The following is an 18,463-nucleotide window of genomic DNA, read 5'->3' as shown; positions in this document are numbered from 1 at the left end:
TTGTATTGTATTATCATATTCTACCTTACAGATGGATTAAAATAATGTTTTATTCATTAAAACAAATTCCAAATGCAGGTTTAACACGATATGCCCTGCGCAATGAAAATACCTTTTAAAAAATGAAACCATTTCTGCCATTGATTCACGCACATAGCGTATTCATTTGTGCTATTCATTTCTTGCAATCACACATAACAATGTGCAGTGCATGCTGTAAGATTGACTCAAAACATCAAATAAAGAGCACTGCATAGCCATTGCAATACAATTTCCAACTCATGCAATTATTTTACTGTTTTCAATCATTGACTTTCATACTACACAACTACAGTAATATCTTTTGTCTACAGACGACCTTGAGAGAGAGGGAGAGTGTGTGTGTGTGTGTGTGTGTGTGTGTGTGTGTGTGTGTGTGTGTGTGTGTGTGTGTGTGTGTGTGTGTGTGTGTGTGTGTGTGTGTGTGTGTGTGTGTGTGTGTGTGTGTGTGTGTGTGTGTGTGCTTTAAACCTTCATTAGCATTAGTTACATGTATTGACTGGCCTGGTTAGTAGTAAGAAGAACCCAGTGAACCAACACACAGTGGTAACAGAGGGAGTAATTAGACGAACAGATCGTTGTTTGTGTGTGTCTCTGGGTTCTTTCTTTGTTTAATTTCATACAGAAGTACAAATAACCAGGAGACACACAGTATACAACAGCACAGTGAATGAATCAGAGTTGAGTCTGAGAAGTGAGTCAGAACGAAGACTAATTTATATGCAGTGATGGAAAAGGTACTCATATTTTTTACCTAAGTAAAAGTGTCAATACTGCAATGTAGAAATACTCTGTTACAAAGTACAAGTCCAGAATAAAAAATTTACTTAGATCGGCTATTTTCAAATGGCCGTAATATATATATATATATATATATATATAGGGCCGAACAAAATGTATGTTTTGTGATAATAATTAAAATCTTCAAACTAGTAACTAAAGTTTTAAAATAAATGTAGTGGAGTAAAAGTACAATGTTTGGATCCGAGATGTAGTGGAATAGAAGTAAAAGTTGGAAATTGGAAATATTCAAGTAAAGTAAATACCTCAAAATTGTACTTAAGTACAGTTCTTGAGTAAATGTACTTAGTTACTTTACACCACTGTTTATATGCTCCGTCGTACGATGGTGTTGCACCGGAAATAGTAGACTTACAAGCTCATAGGGCACCGCATCCGCAATGCACTGTAACCTTAAACAGCTGTGCTGCCTCCGAGTCGACTGATTTTCCCCCTTGGGATAATATAGGTAGCTATCTATCTAATCTGGCTTGACGTCTCTGTGCTTCTGTAATAAATACAGTACATCTGGAGTAGATAAAAAAACATCTGCCTCATACATAACTGAAATGACTTTATAGTCATATGGCAGCCACTGGGCCGTTGAACTAGTTTTGCATTTAAAATGTTGTCAACTACGTTGTTTTTTTTAAATATCTCCTTGTGTTCCACCTTGGCTGTTGCCTCTAAGCTGTTTTTGTTTGTTTGTCTGTTTTTTTAGAAATGGAAAGGTGCAAAGGGATGGATTCTGGATAGAGAGATGATATTGTAATCTGAGTGTACGGTGCTGTTTGAATAAGACAGCCATGGCCTCATTGTCGCTCAAGCTGATTATTTGGGGATTGTTTTACGGGTGTCATCTGGATTGTTTTGGGGCAAAGGGGGTTTGATAAAGAAATGTTTTTTTGTTGTTTTAATCTCATTGTTATGGGATTTCCTGACGCTCAAGCATCTGTGTGTCTGTTTCACACTGTTTATTTGGGGCAAGCAGGGTTAGATTTGTAAGAAAAGAAAACGACAACATGACATGTTTCCGTTTGTGATCGTTGCCATCAAGGGATGCCAGGGTTATTGTACCGTGAACATACATTCATTAAAGTTGCATATTATCAGGCAGTCTACATTTCCCAAAAGGAAATGCAGTATGTAATTCAGTCTAACCAAAGGAGTGCCCTGCAATGTTTTTATCAGTCAATTGTTATGTATCTGTGATGTGGTTTAATTACAGATGGTCATATAGCTTAGCCTACTGTATGAACTATGACCTCTCCATAAGCTGTTACCATATACTGGGAACTATTGTATAGTTTGATGTGATTCTATGGCAGCAGCATCAGTGATTGAATGAATTCATAAAATGTGGAACATATTCACAATTTCTCTTTTTTTTTTTTTACAATTAGTGAAAAATATTCAGTGATTTACTTCTTTGGGCTTCTGGTAGTGTGTGTCAGTGTAGGACAGAAGATTGTGATCAATTGATTGCCTGTTATTTGATACACCTGGCTTTTATTATGCATTGATTTGCTGATATGTGCAGATTGTGCACTTACACAAACACATACTGTACGCATGTGCTTGTGTGTGCATGCGTGAGTGTGTTCTCTATGTGTTGAGATAATATAGCGCTAAATTGATTACCTGTTATTGGATACACCTGGCCAGTTTTATGCATTGATTTGCTGATATGTGTACTAACAGGCGTATGTGTGTCACAGTGGGTGTGAGTGTTGACAGAAGATTGTGCTAAATTGATTACCTGTTACTGAATACACCTGTATTATGCATTGATTTGCTGATGTGCACTTGCTCGTATACGTGTGTGTGTGTGTCTGTGTGTGTGTGTGTGTGTGTGTGTGTGTGTGTGTGTGTGTGTGTGTGTGTGTGTGTACATGCTGAGTGAGACAGTTGCTATTGACAGTGTTGGCTGTACAATGTTTTAATTGTATTGACTTTACTATGTGGATGCTGGACAGCCCGTTTTCCAATAGGTCATTTACGGCAGCCAGCCTGGCTTCAACCTGCTCCCCTTTCAAATCACTTGGACAGTGTACTCAGATAAACACTGTTTATTTTTGAGCGGTGGTACACCATCTCCTTAGCGTGAGAGTGTGTGCAGGTTTGTTATTTTGCGTATGGGTGGTTGGGTATGTAGCCTGAGCATGAGCTGCAATACCACTGGCGACCAAAGTGGTGCCGTGCATGCACGTGCACGCATGCACGAGCGTGCACACACACGCAACCCTGAAATGAACTGCTACACACACACACACACACACACACACACACACACACACACACACACACACACACACACACACACACACACACACATGACCATGCACACACACACACACACACACACACGCACACGCAACACTGCTCACTTCAAACTTGTGTTAGATTTTTTAGTTTTATTTTGTGTTAAAGAGAGTTTACATAAGCTCTAGTTTATACACATACTATGCTCACAATGCGTCACATTGCGACATTGAGCTTATAAATTATTTTGTCTGTACTACCTGCACTAACAAACTTAAAGCTGATACACCATGCATTTAAAAAGTATTTATGTCATATTGTTTATGTCCCAAAAACGTTTTTCAAAAGGTTTGAGGCTAAATTACCACTCCTGAATAGAGAGCCTCTTTCATTTTTGAATGGCTCTCAGAGCATTTCAGCTGCAGTACCACCTTTGGCCTGAACTGCGCCACCCCCCCCCCAAAATCCTTTTGAAAAAAAATGTTTTTTTGAAAAAAGATTTTTTTTTTGAAAAAAAACATTTTTTTTTTAATGTTTTTTTATTTTTTATGATGACGTCACAATCGGCAGATGACGTCACAATCGGCAGCAAATCTGGATAGCCTGTTTTGAGAACCCGTGGGATACTTTTAACCTTCGCCTTCTCAAAACCAGAGAAAGACACAACGGTCAGAAATGGGACTTTGTGAGGATAGAAGGTGCTAGTGGGACCCCAAAAAAAGGTTTTAAAATAGGAAAAGTGAAATTTCATGGTGTATCACCTTTAATAAAGTAATCAATCAATCAATCAAAATAAAAGGATGACACAAAAAGCCCTGGGGGCTTGTTTCTATTGTGGTCCATTGTACTCAATTCATCAGTAATCGATACTTTTACTTTATTTGTTTATTTAGCCGCATAATGAACAATACATGTCAATGTAATATGATACGTGCAATACATACCGGTATCTGTAAAAGAAAAAAACTCAGTAGCATCAAAAGGTCTACTTGCAGAGAAATTAGGGTGGGGGGAAGACGATGCTACTACCAAGGTGTTCAATACCCACTTGTATTTTAGGGTCAGCTATTCTTTTAGGTTAGCTTTGAGTTTGGGTAGGTCAAGATCTTTAATGGATTTGTAGGAATATTCTACATTTTGGTATAATGTGTGCATGTTTGTGCCGAAACAAGGCTATGTTTTATTTTCTATTTCTACAATTTAGACATTTTTGTCAATTTTAGAACTTCACATGCTCATCACTCCCGCGATCAAGTACAAATATTTGTAATAACTGCTTGCGTTAGCAGTGTGCAGGGCTATGAAAGCTGTGGCCTGCACTACCAGCTCAATTAACTCCCTGTTAACATACTAAAGCTCTCTAACAAGGTCACGCGTGTCTTTGATAACCTGTGATGTGTCACTTCAAATACATCCTCTGCTCTACTGGCACATGTTAGCCTCAAAGTCACCTTTGCCTGGAGTCAGTCTATATGGACATGGTGGAGATGGTGATGTGCTGATGTGTGCTGACAGGGACCTGTACACCAGGCCAGGGTCACTACAGAGTGTGACACATAGCCTATAGCACATAGGATAAGCAAGCTGTGACAAAGGTCTTTGTTTGTGTCAGCCAAAAAGGGACAAACTCCACTATAATACTCGGAGTTCTTTGACAAAAATGCAAAAGCGCTGATGTGTCAACATTTTTGCTTGCTTGCATGCAAGTGTGTGTGTTCCTATTTATTTGGTTATGCAAATACATGGGAGCTTTTGCATTACAGGTGTGTGCACAACATGTCCCGGGCGGCGTATGTACTGTATGCACGCGTGCATTTCTGTGTAAACATTCAGTCATGCGTACAGCAGTGGTGAAGCAGCAGCAAAAATGAAGGTCGCATCCAGTTTAAATTCTCACAGACTTATAATTGTATTGACACGAGGGTTCTGACCTTGCAGCCAGCAGAGTTAAATGAACGCTCCAGATTTTACTGCCTAGGACAGCGGTTACTGACCCTTTCTGGATCAGCCATTTGAAAACCGCCAGCGTGGACCACCCTTCTCTCTTTTTACCTTTTAAAAGTAATCACAGCATATTTATCTCAAGTAAGATCCAGTCCGATCTCGAACACTGACACACACGTTATGCTTCTGCATCGCCAAAAAGAAAAGCTGTAAGATATGTGCTACTGTTAACCTGTTAAGGCGGCAGATGGAGCGAAAAACAGGAAACGACGATTTTCCTGCGAATTTTAACATGGGAGCGAATGGAGATCCGTTTTTTCGATCACGCCTACATCCTGTTTCCTGTTGGAAACCGGATCCGATCTTTTTACAGCAGATGCAAATCGTTGTGATGTGCAATAAAAAAAACATCCATCAATGGCAGTGAATGTTCAATCAGATCAATGGAACTAACATAGTATAGTTTAAGTTCTGTTTTATCGGTATGACAATAAAAACTCATTTTTCAAAGTTTTAATGAAAATATATCATGACTTATTTATGTTTTGCAAGCACACACGCATACTCTCTCTCTCTCTCTCTCTCTCCCATTCCCTCTCCCTCCCTCCCTCCCTCCCTCTAAATGTCAGGAGACATTGATTTTATGAATGTGAACAGGGCCCCTCAGGCCATTTCAGGTTGTATTTGTGTCTCAGGAAACACACAAAAACCAAACTAAACCAAACCCAGTCAGTGTGTTTACAGCAAAGGTCAAAACTGAAGAAGGGAATTAAAGAAGAGACATTTACAGGTGTTTGAAGAGCTAGTGTTGAGGTTTAGAACTTTCAGCCATTTGGAAAGGTTGAAATTAAAGAAGATACATTTAGGAGAAAATGTGTTACATCCAGGTGTGGTGGATGCGCTATAGAGGAAAGTCACCAACATCAGAAACATTCATCCTGCTATCTACATGATACATCATGAGATTCTGTGCAATATTTACATTTTGTTTCGGTTAATCTGGTCATAAAATGTTGAGATGTCTTGTTCTAAAGTTGAATTTTGGCCTAAAGTTGGTGCAAGGGGAATGGTTCACCGAAATCAGTACGGTACTACGGTTCATCCTCCGGGGAGTTGCTCAACAAATTCCTTGGGAAAAAGTAGTTTTAGAATAATCTTAAGCACTTAAAACGGACTTAAGTTCCTTGTACAATAAATCTCTTTGCCAAAAATAAATAGATTTATAAGCTCGTAGCTTGTAGATCTGCCCCCCAGAATAGGCATGCAAGTTAAGGTTAAGTGATAGATGGACAGACTGGTCTTTTGACATAGCCATCCATAAGGGCAGAGGTTTTAAAACTTTTTCATATCAAGATCCATTATTTATTCTGCATTTCATCCACAGACCACCAGCTGATGAGATTTAGCCTCCCAGACCCTAGCAATGAAACCAAATGGACCCATATAGGGTCCATTTTACACTAGTCTCAAGAGTCAAAGATCTATAAGGGTCCATTTGGTTACCAACTCTCCATCATTTAGCTGGGGACAACCTGGAACCCCCTCAAGGACCACTGGTGGTCCCAGACCGCTGGTTGAGAACCACTGCGTTAGGGTGATTTATATTTAGTTGTGCGCCAATATCACACCCTGAAACTGTGACCCGTTGTGAACCTGATGATCTGCTATTTTCGTTGCATGAGAGATCTACACTAAGTATAAATCCGGTCGGCTTAAGAGTCTCGCCGCTAGCGGGGCTAAAAAAAATCTTCCTCCGTATATTCTGTGTATATTGGTGTTTATGTTAATCTGTTGGGGTGCAAGCATCAAACAGATGAATCATTTCCTTTTGCGGTTAAATATAAATATGAGTGTGACAGCTTTTTGACACTGTTGTGCCTCTTGCTTTGGTATTCTGTTGACATGTCATGCTGCCGGATCATAGAAACTGCGTTACTTTGATGAGGGGGGTTGTGTCATTTTGGGGTTGGAAAAACTGATGTTTTCTTCATTAAATCTATTGGCATTCGTCTAACTAAATCTAACATCATTCATAGCTAGGCTGTGATGAGATGAGGGTCTGCATGGTGTTGAAATTAATCTCAGTCTTAATCCACCAGCTCTAATCCGGTTGAAGATGACAGACCCCTTAATCCCCAATCCCCCTACACACACACACACACACACACACACACACACACACACACACACACACACACATCACACAATGTCATTAATCGAAACAGGTCTCTATTACAGTATGTGACGATCACTCCTCAGGGATATTGACCCCTCAGCAATATCGCACATTACATTAACTGGAACATGGATTTCATATTAACACGCACACACGCACACGCATGAATATTAAAGTGATTGTATTTTCTTTACGAATGATTATGTTAATCTAGTCTAGTCTATGGAAAAACAAACAGGCCAAACATATGCTGACTCTCGCTGTATGTCTGCAGAATAACAGTCCGATTAAACAGACATGTTGCCATGTATAATGCATAATCTCATAATCTGTAATTGTACATACAGGCCTACACTGAGCCCATATGTGACCTACAGTATCTGGTAAAGTGATACAGTGGATCTGGATATACATCATGTAATGCAGAACTCAAATCCTTACCAGAGAGTGTGTGTGTGTGTGTGTGTGCTGCATACTCAAAAGTTCACTACAGTAGCTTGCTGTAGCCTAACCTAACCTCACACAACCCATCTTGATGGGTTGTTTGAGGTTGCAAACCCATTACAAAACAACATTAGCTAAAATATTTAGCAGGCACGCTTCATTGCATTTCATTGATATACCTCCTTTTTTTTGATCAAGGTCTTTTTATTATCATTTTCCTTTTTTCTTAATGCAAACAAACATGAACATACAAATACAAATCCCCACCCACCCACCCCACAGACCTGTAACAAGAAAAGAAAAACACACATGACAAAGACAAAGTCATTGATACAGTATACCTCCTAATCAGCTCCTCTAGGTACACGTTTTTCAATATTTTTTTGTGTGTGTGTGTGTGTGTGTGTGTGTGTGTGTGTGCGTGTATATATATATATATATATATATTATATATATATATATATATATATATATATATATATTATATATATAATTGCGACCGTCAGGGAGCAGTTTACTATGAAAACCTCCACCGGCCGTCCGTCGGTCGGTCGGTCGGTCGGTCGGTCGGTCGGTCGGTCGGTCGGTCGGACGGTCGGTCGGTCGGTCACACGTCACACGTCACACCTTTGCCCTGCTCATATCTCCGCCAGGGATGGGTATCGTTAAGATTTTAGCGATTCCGATTCCGATTCCGGTTCTGCTTATCGATACGATTCCTTATCGATTCTCTTATCGATTCTCAGCCACCTCGCCATGCTGGGGGCTGGTCAGAAATAGTTGCCAATGGTCTTTTCTACCTCCTCCACTCCTTATTCTCCTCCTGTAATTTTCTATTTTTTCTAGTTTTGATTTTGATTTTTCCCCCAAAAAAGTTTATTTTTTACAGTGTGTTCAATCCAACGTACCGTTTTTGCAGTGCTCAGAACGTGAATGTCATTTTTTACAGTGTAGCCCAGGCACGTTCACACATAGACATCAAAGGGGGCTTGAGCCCCTGCCCTTTATACTCTTTTAGAAAGTGCCCTCTCCAGACCATGAATGCATTAATGCAAGTAAATAAAATAGCTGATCCCCAAGCTCACGCGGTCTGCTATTTTCAATATTTTCGCCTTTTTAGATATTTCAGCCCCTGCCCCTCTACTATTCTCTGCGTGCCCCTGGTGTAGCCTACTCTATCGTCGGCTGTGAAGCTTGCGGTGCGGAGCTGCTGCTGTACACAGCTAAAAGCAGAAGCAGTCTTCTACAGTTTGGACCAAAGGATTTACATGCTGTTCTTTCTTGCACATAGGGGAGCATTTAGCAACACGGAGCACATAGGACACATTGGACCCGTTTTGTAGTAAGAACGTGGGAGGCGGCCAGGCGGGCTTGCAAAACAAACTTTTTAGGGCAGTCTAGCTAGGACACAGAACGGGAGGCGATTATTCCTACCGTGTAGGAGACTTGTTCATTCATGCAGTGAGCTTGAGTAACAACTTAACTTGGAAAGCTGACGCGGTGATGCCTCAACATTGTCGTGAAATATACAGCCAGACTTTAGAACGCCTCTGTTTAGACAACATGTTGACTGCGTGCGTCTAAACAAGGCAGCGCGTCGTCTGTGTGATGATGTCATCGCGCATATGCAGGAATCGATAGCAGAATCGTTAAGGACGTTGGCTAACGATTCCATGGAATCGCTCCACGGGCAACCGGTTCTCAACAAGAACCGGTTCTCGATACCCATCCCTAATCTCCGCATCAGTATATAGGGCTTGTTTGTTTATTGTATGACATCACGCCACATCATCAGCTGTGGACTCTGTGATGTCATCGTATCGCATCAGTATATAGGGCTTGTTTGTTTATTGTATGACATCACGCCACATCATCAGCTGTGGACTCTGTGATGTCATCGTATCTCCATATATGGCCATCTCCGTAAATGGAGATATAAGTCGTCCATGCCCAAGTATGGGCTGGTGAGGTCAGACTTTGTGTGATGCGTAGGTTATCTCCATATATGGAGATTCAACATTCCAGGCAATGCTCTCTTCCCTGGTGAGAATTGCCCCTTTATATAGGGCTTGTTTGTTTATTGTATGACATCACGCCACATCATCAGCTGTGGACTCTGTGATGTCATCGTATCTCCATATATGGCCATCTCCGTATATGGAGATATAAGTCGTCCATGCCCAAGTATGGGCTGGTGAGGTCAGACTTTGTGTGATGCGTAGGTTATCTCCATATATGGAGATTCAACATTCCAGGTGTAACTATGGCTACCCGTATGACGTGAGAGGTGGAGGTTGTGATATTTGTGGAGATAAGCGACCAACGGTCGCTTATCTCCCGATTAGGGAGTCTTACTGGTGATATTTGTGGAGATAAGCGACCAACGGTCGCTTATCTCCCGATTAGGGAGTCTTACTGGTAGTAAGCTGTCCCTGACGGTCGCAATGAAAACCTCCACCGGCCGTCCGTCGGTCGGTCGGTCGGTCGGTCGGTCGGTCGGTCACACGTCACACGTCACACCTTTGCCCTGCTCATATCTCCGCATCAGTATATAGGGCTTGTTTGTTTATTGTATGACATCACGCCACATCATCAGCTGTGGACTCTGTGATGTCATCGTATCGCATCAGTATATAGGGCTTGTTTGTTTATTGTATGACATCACGCCACATCATCAGCTGTGGACTCTGTGATGTCATCGTATCTCCATATATGGCCATCTCCGTATATGGAGATATAAGTCGTCCATGCCCAAGTATGGGCTGGTGAGGTCAGACTTTGTGTGATGCGTAGGTTATCTCCATATATGGAGATTCAACATTCCAGGCAATGCTCTCTTCCCTGGTGAGAATTGCCCCTTTATATAGGGCTTGTTTGTGTATTGTATGACATCACGCCACATCATCAGCTGTGGACTCTGTGATGTCATCGTATCTCCATATATGGCCATCTCCGTATATGGAGATATAAGTCGTCCATGCCCAAGTATGGGCTGGTGAGGTCAGACTTTGTGTGATGCGTAGGTTATCTCCATATATGGAGATTCAACATTCCAGGTGTAACTATGGCTACCCGTATGACGTGAGAGGTGGAGGTTGTGATATTTGTGGAGATAAGCGACCAACGGTCGCTTATCTCCCGATTAGGGAGTCTTACTGGTATATACACCGTATATATATCTTTTAAAGAGAATTGTGCGTGCATGCGTGTGTGCGTGTGTTGTCAGTAGGGTTCATGGGCACGTGACCTCAGCGCTGATGTGTGAATATGGATTGCTGTAATGGAAGCCTGCCAGTAGTGTGTGTGTCCTGTGTCCATTATAATACTGGAACCAGGCCAATAGATCTGGAGGGGCCAGCAGCAATGGACATGAGGCTAGTGTGTGTGTGTGTGTGTGTGTGTGTGTGTGTGTGTGTGTGTGTGTGTGTGTGTGTGTGTGTGTGTGTGCGTGCGCGTGCGTGTGCGTGTGTTTGTGTGTAATGTACCATTTCTTATCTTTCCTATGTGAATCTGATTCCCTGTTGAATTTTAGCATTGATATCATTTAGTTAGTTCTCTCTTTCCAGCCCCTGGTCACAGTAACTCTCCCAAATCTCAGCTCCGCAGCCCATTAGCGCTGATATAAATGGTTCACTAACCACGCATCTACACCCTCTACATCACCACCACCACCACCACTACCACCACCACCAGCTCGGCAAGTCCGTTCATTTCCTGAGTTCAAAGTAACGCAGACTGACTGCCGTGCTTGTCTTGTGTCCTCATTTATCACTGCATCATTTAAGTAGGCTGCAGATTAACGTTTGTGTTGCTAACGTCAATAGCCAGTCGTGTCTGAGCGCTAATGCTGCCCTGTCATTACATTCGCTGCAGTGGCAACCAGTTAACTCAACTCAACTCAGCCATCAGACAGAAGCATGGCCATGGCTGACCTCTGTGTGCTGTACTGTCAGTGGGCGGTGGGGCCATTTATGTAGACATGAACACAGACACGAACACTCAATACTGAGGGTTATAGGTGTAAAGAACGGAAAATCTTTGCCGAGGCGAGGAAGGAGATGAGGGGTATTTGTGCGGACCCCAGGGGGGGTCAGCACATGATTTTGGGGGGCAGGGGGTCCCCAGATGACAGTGAAATGATCATTTAAAGACTTTTACCTCAAAAAAGAAAGAAAAGAAAAAGACTATTATTGCATCAAAAGGAATCAACAAACTATACTATAATAAACTGGTAAAACTTTGGCACAAATTATGAAAATAGCCTATTTTCATAACATTTATCTGTGGAACCGAGGCAAACAGAATTGAATGCCTCGACTCCTACATTCCAAGTGCTTGTCAGGGTGGTGGGGGGTCCCCAGTTCAAACTCTACCCCTGAGCCACTGCCGCCCGGTGTGCGTACTGTAAATTGTGTAGGAAAGGAGGAGCAGTAATGGAGGTGGAGTGTTAGACGGACTGGAGCGGGAGACCATGGCTGGCGGGAGTGAGGTGGAAGTGAGGAAACAGGCTGGCAGGCAGCAGGCTGGATCTGCAAGCATGCAAGCAGGAAGGCAGATGGGAGAGCAGTGGTCCTATAGGATCTTATACTGTACCTCCATGTGGAGGAGGAAGGGGCAAACGGTGAACGGCAGGTTATACCATAGATATACACGTAAATAGATACCGCATTGGCCACTGCGGTTCATTAGAGTGATGCACTCCAGCACCTCCTATTGCATGTACTATGTTTTGATTGATTGATTCGATTGATTGAAGACTTTATTAGAAGTTTGCATAGGAAAAGGTTTCATGACGGTACAGTTCACTGGTACAAGGTCTACTAAAAGGAGATCCTAGAAAAGACTAAGCTTATTTCCACAGGAAACCATTTAAGTATCTCATATAACATTGAATGACAGACGAATAGAACACAGTACTATGCAGTAGATACCGTATGTAAAGAAAAGAAAATGAAAAAACAGTAAGTCTAATAATCTGACTGTCTTCTTTGACTGTGAGAGTCACATGTATTTCTCTGGACCGTGGACTCCTTCCTGGCTCCACGATGCAGTGTTGGACCAGAGCCAGGATGGCAGATGGCCGCTTGTCGGCGGGGTTTGGATTCCTATGGCGACTAATACAGCAAACAGACAACTGGGGGGAAGGATGAGCTAGAATGAGGGTGCTGGTCCTCTCTCTCTCTCAGTGGCGTCAGTTCAGCAAAAGCTAGGGTATGGCAAAGATGGAAGTCCTCATGGATAAGAGGCATCCTTTTGTATAACACAGTTATATAGTGAAAATAGCAGATCTACATGCTCACAATGCCTCGCGCTGCGAGGCGTTGTGAGCATGTAGATCGGCTATTTTCACAATGTCTGAAAAAAAAGTTTGGCTGTTTTTTACACAGGTTTCTACGGTTTCTTGGTCTGGATATGGCAGCCTAGAATGGTTGTTCAAGTGCGGCTAAAACTTAGTAAATGTGCCACAATTAACAATAATGCATTGCACCTGTGCAGCTGACCTGCGGAACCTGTGAATATACCATTTTGTCAAGATGGGAAGAAGTGTGTAGAATAGTTAAAGTGACCAGTTTGTTACATTTTGCATTTTACTGTAATTTAACAACATAATAACAAGCGCAGAGACAAAGAGACATTCATGGATTTATATTTAAATTAAAGTAACTTTTATTTTCCCCCCTGGACTCAGGGTATGGCAGCTGCATACCCCTGCCATACCCAATTGACGCCCCTGCTCTCTCTCTCCCATCTCTCTCTCTCCTTCCTTCCCTGATTCATCAGTTCTTTGTCTCTATTTCTGTCCCCTCGTTTCATCCTCTGCTGATTTCTTTTCCGCATCCCTGCCTCACCTGGCCTTCCCTTTATTTAGTTATTAAGTAATTTGTTTATATTTAAGATTTATTTGGGGGCATTTTTATACCTTTATTGGTAGGATAGTATAGGTTGACAGGAAATGGGCAGTGAGATGGGGAGTGACAGGCAGCAAAGGCCGTCGAGATTGGGACTCGAACCTGCAACGCACTGTCAGGCTTCTTTGGAGCCTAGGTGCTCCGACCGCAACGCCAGTGGTGCGGGCCATGCTTTTAAGTCTTCATTTGATGGAGACAGTATAGAGAGATAGGAAACACACAGAGAGAGAGGAGACGTGACTTGCAGCAAATGGTTCGGCCAGGTTCTTTTATTTGTGCATTAATAAAATATTAATATTATGACATTCTAATGACAGAGGAAGAGTGCACATAATCACACACTGCCTACTATTGCATGTTGTTCTTGAGCTGTGACCAGAGTTCCTTGTAGATATGTCATGACATAAACGACTGATGGCATGGATGAATGATGTCACAGGCTGGTCACGTGCATGCTGGTCACATCCGTGACCATAGCCACTTCTATGTGGATCCCGAGATCCACTTAATTTCCTAGTTTTTAACGTTATTTTATGTACTCTTATATGTCTTATATTCATATTCAATATTAATTTTGTATCCATTCAAGATAATACTGCGGATTTTATCCAGTGCTACTGCTATCTATGTCAGTGGTTTTCAACAGTTGGTGAGTGATACAGGACTAATATATTGACAGTGTGTCAGTTTCATGTGGTCTATGGGGAATGCCCATATATGGACATATTGTGTCAGTCTCATGTGATCTATGACATTGAGACGTCCAGTATTCTCTTCTGATTAAATTAATCAGTCTTTTAACATGCAAAGTATTATAACTTAAGTCCCTGCAATGTGTGTATTTTGTTCTCTGCTAGATTGTTTGTGATTGTCAATATTTTTCACCCACTCCTTGTTTATAACATCTTGCAACAGTAGAATAACGAATGAATGAACAAAAACATGTTCTGAAATCGGATCAATAAGCAACTCTCTACACCTTTTCTCTGAAAAAATAATCTTTTCTTCTCCAGTCTGCCAGGGACGTGCAGATATGTTAGAGAGGCAGGGGCTGACATTTCTAAAAGGGCTTTGGGGAGAAACTATTGAAAATAGCAGACCTCCAAGCTCACAAGCGTTGTGAGCTTGGAGGTCGGCTATTTTCGGTGCTTGATACCACACTGAAGTAAGCATAATCAAGTCAATACTGGAGATGGGGTGTAAGACATGGATTTCTACACAGAGAGGGCAATTATTTCAAAGATGCTGTATTCAAGTTCGGGAGAGTTTGGACAAGACATTTCTCTTGAATGCTGCCTTCAGGTATGGCATGGAAAGAGGGCATTTGCATTTCTTTCACCATAGTAAAAACTGCATTCATGGTCTGGAGAGGGCACTTTTTACAGACAGATAAAAGGGCAGGGGCCCAAGCCCCCTTTGATGTCTATGTGTGCACGTGCCTGCCGTCTGCTATATCTTTTTTTCCTAAATGTGCCTCTCTCTCTCTTTTTCCCTCCATCTATCTCTCTCTCTGGAAATACTCTGTTGTCCGGAATAAAAAAAATTACTTGATTAAAATGACAAATATTTGTATCAAAATGTACTTAAAGTACCAAAAGTAGAAAGTAATCATTATGCAGAATGTCCGTTTCACAAGTTTTCAAAAAAAGCTTAAGAATCAGCGGATCTACAAGCTCACTCACTATGCATCGCATCGCGATTGTGACACATCGTCTACAGAATATACTTAGTTACTTTCCACCACTGTCTCCTGCCCTATACTCTGCTGTATATTTTTCACCTTCCCACACCTCCGTCTGCCCCTCTTCTCTTCTACCTTTCCTCCTCCATGTGGGTTGTGGGCTTACAGATCGGCTATTTTCAGCCGCACAACTGATGGTGCGTAGATGAATTAATTTATTTGTCAGATACATGTACTGTAATTGAAATTTGTTCTCCGCCTTTGACCCATCTCTTGGAGCGATGAGCTGCAGCCGTGCCGCGCTCGGGAATCAGTAATGGTGATCAGCCCCCCCAATCCAAACCTTGATGCTGAGTGCCAAGCAGGGAGGCATTGGGTCCCATTTTTACAGTCTTTTGTATGATCCGACCAGGGAATCGAACCCCCGACCTCCCAGTCTCAGGGTGGACACTCTGACCACTAGGCCACTGAGCTGGTAGATCGGGCTTCACACTCTTTTTGTTTTTCTACCTACGGTATCTATGCTCCTCTCTTTTTCTCACTCTCCATCTCTCTCTCCCTCTCTCTCTCTCTCCGTCCTCTCTCCATCCTCTCCTCTCTGCCGGAGCAGCAGAATGTGTACAAGAGGTTGCCATGGCAACGGAGCGGGAGGCCACATATAAGCGCGGCTCGGCGGTGAACAAAAAGCCTCACAGAACCTCAGCCGGGGAAAAAACACAGCAAAATCCAGAGTGTCAATTTGAGCTCAGAGTGCAAAGATTTACCATTTTTCACACTCAAAATTAAATTGACACTATGGATTTTGCTGTGAAGATAAAAAAAAAAAAAGAGAGAATGGGATTGTACTGTGTGTGGAAATACAGAAGGAGAGAGAGAGAGAGAGAGAGAGAGAGAGAGAGAGAGAGAGAGGGGGGGGGGGGGAGGGATGGGGGAGGGATGGATAGCATAGGTGTTGAAGTTCATATACGTGTGAGAGAGAGAGAGAGAGAGAGAGAAGGGGGGAGGGAGAATTGGTTAACAAAGCAAAATAAATGTGGTGGGGGTGGTGGGTTCCGTGGCCTTTGAAAAGGCAGAAAAACGCAACAGCGCGTTCTGTAAGATGGTAGCTGTCTCTTCATTGTCAGTCATGTGATGGAGGAGCCAGGGTGGGGGCGACTCAGACGACAGCAGCCAATTTAAAAAAGCGTCTGTGACAAAACCAGCGCTTAAATTGTTCATTTTGTAAATTAACATTATTCTCAAATGACCGTGGCGCTGTCATTAGACGTTAATGATTATTCACAGACGGAGCCATCATAAGCATAGATCCCTTTTGTTGTCAATGGCTTCATTTTCATTCATTTCACATTTTGTTCACATTCTTCTCCCGAGTTATTAAAGCATTATCGAACGTACCCGAATAATTGAGTCAGTGCTGCATGGCTAAGCATCATTGCACGGTTAATACGTTATGGACGTTTGAATTTCACTCGTATAGATCAATCTTTTCTCCGGGGACTATTTTCGGCTAGACATTTCGGATCATTCCACGCTTAAAAATGCATTGAGGGGATATGGTCCTCTTAGATTATTTATTATCTGTGTTATGCGGTATTCATATGCAATGGGGAAAATTAGCTGCAAGCGGGGGGAAAGAGGAAGGGAGTATGTTTGTGACAGATTTGAATCCATCCATTTTCAGGCTAAGGACCCCTTAGTTGAGAGAGAGATGAAGCAGGGACCCCCACAACCTTTTCATAGATTCCATATAGTTTCATCGTTTGACAGCACAATAATCAGTGTATTTTGGATTCATGTCAATTTGTGCTTTCAGATATTTAACCACTTGAGCCGTCATTACCTAATAAACTTGACCTTTTACTCTGTACTTAGTCTGCTCTTTTTCCCCTCTACAGCAAACCTCTTTGCTGAAAATAGATGATCTACAAGCTCTCAGAATATATATATAATATGGACACTAGGGTTCAAGTTGTTAATATAAAAAGGATTGGAAGATTTGGAGGACCCCCTGTAGTAACTCTGAGGACCCCTTAGGGGTCCCGGACCCCCTGTTGAAAACCCCTGGTTTAGAGAACACAACCATTGTCATTCTGCTGGGAAATGAACATAATGTTGGTCGAGGTATGTTTGCATGCTGTTGCTGAGTATGTTTGCATGAGGATTTTTCATACGGTCCATTTTTTGGTCTTTTCAGTTAATACCCCAGATTTTGAAAGTGTGGCTTCTGCCACTCAAACGCACTCAGAGAAACAGGTACATGCTCACAATCATTGTGATGGTATAATAGACCATCTTCAGTATTGAACCCAATCTGTGTCAAGCTAATACCTTCCTTAATCACGACAGATCCCATTCCACCCATTAACCGCGCAGGTCTGTATTCAACACAGCGAGTTCAGCCCGGCGGCAAATCAACTCCTTTATCTAACTAAATATACCAAGCGCTGCACCTTCTCACAATGGAAAAGATTGAGCCTTCAGGGCAGTATGAGAGGAGAGCCGTATTCAATTAGCCTGACTTCTAAAACTTGTCAGGGTTCTGTGTGTGTGTGTGTGTGTGTGTGTGTGTGTGTGTGTGTGTGTGTGTATGTGTGTGTGTGTGCGTGCGTGCGTGCGTGCGTGCGTGCGTGCGTGCGTGCGTGCGTGCGTGCGTGCGTGCGTGTGTGGTTGTTTGTGTGTGAGTGTGTGTGCAATGTGCATGTGTGTTGGCTGAGCCTGGGCCAGTCTTATGCAAATATAATTATACCAATTTAATCACATAGGGACTTTGGAGGGGGTTTTGGGAGGAGACTCTCTCTCTCTCTGGTGTGTGTGTGTGTGTGTGCGTGTGTGCGTGCGTGCGTGCGTGCGTGCGTGCGTTTACACTTGGATTTTTACGTATGTGCATGTGTATGTATAAGTGTGTGCATGCGTGCATGTGTGTGTGGGTGGGTGATGAGATTCAGGGAGCGCTATTCTTCACACATTCCCTCCCTTCTTAGATCCCCCCCCAACAGCCTTTTCCTTTGGGGATTGGAGGGAGCAGAAAGCAGAAGCGAGGGAGAGACTCGATATTGGAAGGAGGAGTGGATGGGGGGATGACAAGATGGAGGGAAAAGAGGGATTGAAAGATGGAAAGGTAAATAGCGGAGGGTGGGGGTTTGGGGGGGGGGAGTGCAAAATTTCTATCAGAATATGATTGGCTGCCTGTTCGCATGCTATTCTCCTACCAAAATTGGCACCGAAGGG

This window comes from Nannobrachium achirus, assembly GCF_963921795.1.
Source record: "Nannobrachium achirus genome assembly, chromosome: 14".
Taxonomy (NCBI): Eukaryota; Metazoa; Chordata; class Actinopteri; order Myctophiformes; family Myctophidae; genus Nannobrachium; species Nannobrachium achirus.
The sequence above is the reverse complement of the archived record's forward strand: the minus strand, read 5'-3'. Positions refer to the sequence as shown.